This window comes from Rutidosis leptorrhynchoides, chromosome 2, assembly GCF_046630445.1.
Source record: "Rutidosis leptorrhynchoides isolate AG116_Rl617_1_P2 chromosome 2, CSIRO_AGI_Rlap_v1, whole genome shotgun sequence".
In the NCBI taxonomy this organism is placed as follows: domain Eukaryota; kingdom Viridiplantae; phylum Streptophyta; class Magnoliopsida; order Asterales; family Asteraceae; genus Rutidosis; species Rutidosis leptorrhynchoides.
The window spans coordinates 536,962,512-536,967,499 of NC_092334.1; positions in this window are offsets into that span (position 1 = coordinate 536,962,512).

A 4,988-nucleotide genomic window follows, 5' to 3' on the forward strand; every position below is an offset into this window, starting at 1 on the left:
ATTTCGTAAGCCCGAGAGACATATTAAATTAATGTGGCTAATGTGTTATGATCCAAGTCGGGTCATACCCAATAACAAGCTTACCGACACTTAACATGTATTTAATCTTAACAATTGGTTCGTTAAATAAATACGCGACACTTTAACTTTAGAAAATCGGTTTTCTAAAGTATTATCACTTGAGATAAATTATTTGGATAATTTATATATATTAAGGATTTAATTATTTATAGGTTTAAATAATTATGTTATGTTATATTTTATAAATTGGTTTATAAAATGTAAGTAACTTAACAAATGCATGTTTTATACAACAAGTTTTATACATTTATAAGTTATTTTATAACAAGTTTTACAATATATAAATCTTGTTATAAAACTACATGTAGGACGTTTTTTTGCTCTCCAAGGGAGACATCCCATGCCTTGTTTTTGTTTCTTCCAATGGCACATTCCTTAAGAGCATGCAAGACATTTAAACCAAGCAATCTTTGACTCAAGTACCACATGCTATACACATTAAAAAGTGCAACAAAAATTCTGCTTCAGTCCCCCAGCTGACCGAACTGTTTCAAGGGAAATGGAGAGTTTTTTGCTTGGTAATCTTGCTCATTCAAGTGTTAAAAATCCTAACCATTAAAAGGGTGGTGTTGGTAATTGAAAGCTTGTGGGTATAGCTCTCTTGAGGCTTCAAGTTAGAAGCAATTTCATCATCATCTTCAACATCATTTTGTTAGAAATCTCAACCCTCAATAATCTTGAGGAGGTACATTTCTTATCTTCTCCTTTTATTTGTAAGCATACGTTTCAAGACTTCATATTAACAAGGAATTTAACTTAAGATCTTAACATGTTAACATGAACTTTACATAATGCTTCCGCTTGTTTTAACTACATTAAATTGGTTTAATGATCAAGTTAACTATTAGAACATGGTGTTTATGTAACTTGTTGAATTCCTTCAAATTATTATTGTTTTATGTTAGTAAATAATAGGATTAATATTATTATCATTTTTGTTATTATTAAATAATATCATTAGGTAGTATTAGTATTATTATTATTGATATTGATACAAGTATTATTATTATTATGATTATGATTATCATTATCATTATTATTATTATTATGAGAGTAATAAAAATATATTATTATTATCATTAATATTAGGATTGTTATCCTTTTATAAATATTAGTTTTATCAATATACTTATAATTATTAATAACATATCTATCATTATTATTGTTATAAGTATAATCATTAATATTTACTATTATTATTATGATCATCAATATTTATACTGTTATTATTAAAATTTACTATCAATATGTAAGACCCAAATATTTATTGTACATAATGTATTTATGGTGTACGATGTATGTATGAAGTGTACGAAGCACGTACGTGTTGCTTGCTCGAACATCGAAGGAAACTGGACGTTGTCTGAAGTGACAAAGTGTGTACGTATCTTTTCAACCCCAAATAAATTTTGTGTTGGTGTTTCAAAGCCTTACCATTGGAAAGAAAATCTTATTACGTTTCCAACGATATTTGATTCATCAAAAACGGAGCTACGGTCAAAAAGTTATGGCCAAAACAAGTTTCTGAAAACTGATCTGCAGGTTGGAGCGGCGCTCCACCATTTGACGCGGCGTTCCGATTGCTGCTGATGCAATTTTCAGCCTTTTTAAAAGGTTTAAATGAGGGGTACTATGGTCTTTTCATTTAGGGTCGGTTTAGGGTCATCAAGACTGATCTAGAACTCCATTGGAGCTCATTTCTCACTCACACAAACACTCTCATCCACATCTAGAGAGAGAGGAAGAGTTCTAGAGTGAGAGAGCTTGATTTGGAGAAGAAGGAGTCAAATTCTCGCCAAAGCTCGGGTTTTAAAGTTGTTCATCTCGCTCCTAGCTATGTTTTCATAGTATTGGTAAGTTCTAACTCCGAATTTCATTTGTTAGATTTGATATTCAAGTTAGGGTTTGAGATTGTTAGTTGTAAAACCCATTTGGTTGATGAAGAGGGTTTATGGAAACTTGCTATTTTGATATTTGGTGGGTTTTGGGTTGGTTAATGATTTAACCATGTGTAAGACTTGTAAATGGTGTATAATCACTAGTGTTAGTGATTATTGGTGTTTTGAAAACCATTAGGGTTCTTATGGTTGACTAATTTTGACTAGAGTCAAAATTAGGGTTTGTTGATGATTATGACTCAATTGCCGATTTAATAAGGTTTATAAACTTAAAATGGATTAAGTTGAAGCATAGAACCGAGTTAAATATGTTTTGGTGTCAAAACTTGCTAATGGCGTGATATTGACTTCTTATGGGTCAAATTAGGGTTTAAGTGTCATTTTGGGCAAGATAGGTGTTTAACACCTATGATTGGGTTTGATTGGCATATTAGGACCATTCTCACTTGTGTTAGTGATTATTGGTTAGTTTGGGCGCGGTTTGTGCTTGGAAGTGCATTTGGGTCGAAATTGCACTAGTTGTCAATTTGGGTTGATTTGTATATCCACCCTAATTGTGTTACTTGTTATGTGATAAATGGAATGGATTAGGTACATTCCATCGGCGATTGCGGATTATTCGGTAGCATTCTTCAAGGTGACAAGGTGAGTGTTAATATCCTATATGCATATGTATGTGTAGGACGGGTGCGGGTCGGGTGAAGGGGTTCTCGCTTATAGAGCTCGCTTCTCGTATAGGTGGAATTGTTGGACTTGTGTATAGGTCCAATTGGCACAGTTGTGCATTTTGATTGACCACTTTGGCGAGGTGCACACTTTTTGTGTACGTTATCACATGGGCGTGTGATGTGGACTTATATAACCCTAATGACGAAGGGTTAATATAGTGAGTGGAATAATTATATGCGTAGGTATATAATGTATTTATTTGTTGTAGCGTGAGATGTGAAGTGTCGATGTGCTAAGACACCACATTTCACGTGACGAGTGAAGTGTCGATGTGCTAAGACACCACTCAAAGTAATGTGACGGGTGAAGTGTCGATGTGTTAAGACGCCACCCGGGGTGAAGTGTCGATGTGTTAAGACACCACCCGGAGTGAAGTATCGATGTGCTAAGATGTCACTCCAAGAGATTAACGGGTGAAGTGCCGATGTGTTAAGGCGCCACTCGAGGTGAAGTATCGACGTGTTAAGATGCCACCTCAAGTAAAATGAAGAGTGAAGTGTCGAAGTGTTAAGACACCACTCGGGGTGAAGTGTCGACGTGGTAAGACGCCACCCGGGGTGAAGTATCGAAGTGTTAAGATGCCACCCGTGGGGTTAGTGTACGAAGTGTTAAGTGCACTAATGGTTGTTATGAACATCGATGACTTGTTTCGCGAAGTCATTCCCTTGCGAAGATTTGGTTAACCATGGTTATTGTATTGTAAGCGTAAGCAAATTATGTTATTCGAGATATATATATATATATATATATATATATATATATATATATATATATATATATATATATATATATATATATATATATATATATATATATATATATATATATATATATATGTGACGACCCGGAAATTTCCGATCAAATTTAAACCTAACCTTTATATGTTTCTGACACGATAAGCAGAATTTGTAATGTTGAATCTCAAAAAGTTTGGAACTACATTCATGTAATCAATTACCCTTTGACCGTGTTCGATGATTCACGAATAATTATGTGTATATAGATATGTATATATAATATATAATATTAACTGAAAACATTAACAAAGTATTAGATATATGATACTTTACATGAACGTATTTGTTTCGATATATTTATCGACAGAATTAATAGATAATATCAAATGATTGAATTATCAGATACATTATGATATGATTACGGGCCAATGTTATGAGGTCCACTTTGATTTAAGAAATCTATTCTTTTTGACAATATTCGGATAATGGTAAAGTGATCTATAAGTAAGAACGTGGAGTGTAAATAACTTAGATGTTGGATATCGACAAGTTAAGTAACTCGACATTTTTCAATAAGATGATTTCATACGTTTATTAAACCTTTGGACTTTATCCCATGCTTCACCAACAGACTGTAATTTAAAAACTTGAAACCTATTATGAATATATATAATTCTACTTTTCTAAAATGTTTTATGATATAACGATTTAAATTAATATTAAATATATTTATACGCTTATTATACGTACATAGTTTTATACTTTTACTATACTTTAACTTTACCTTTACTTTACTTTTACTTTACTTTTACTTTACTTTAACTTTAAAAATTCACTTTAATAATTCACTTTAATAATTTATACTTTAATAATTCACTTTAATAATTCATACTTTAATAATTCACTTTAATAATTCATACTTTAATAATTCACTTTAATAATTCATACTTTAATAATTCACTTTAATAATTCAAAAATCTATTATAAATAGAATTCAATAGGTTTCATTATTTCATAGAAACTTGAAAATATATTTCTCTAAACTCTCTCAATCGAATTACATATATATATTTACTTAGTATTATTTCAAGATATTATTAGTATACATAAAATACTACGACGGAGTTATATTCAGATGATTTCAAAATAAGTTTTCAAACGGGATAGAGCTAAGAAAATTATGGGTTATAGCTATGGAGGTTATGGGTATTGTTCGAGGGTATTGCTCGTGGGGTCAACCTAACGTTTATCATTTTCATTGCGTCTACGTACTTTCCTACAATATTGAATCACAATATTGATACGTGAGCATTCATATCTTATCTTTTATATATTAATAGTGTATCCCTGACTAGTGCTCGAGTATATATGATTATGCATGTTTGTATGCTTAGTTTCGTAGTTAAATAGTTTATGATAAATCACGAATTTGATACATATGCTACTAAGATAAGGTATATGATATGCATGTCATTGAAAAGCTAAAGAAAAATTAATAACTTTTCATTTAGAAATCGTGTGGGTTCGATGAACGGATTAAAAG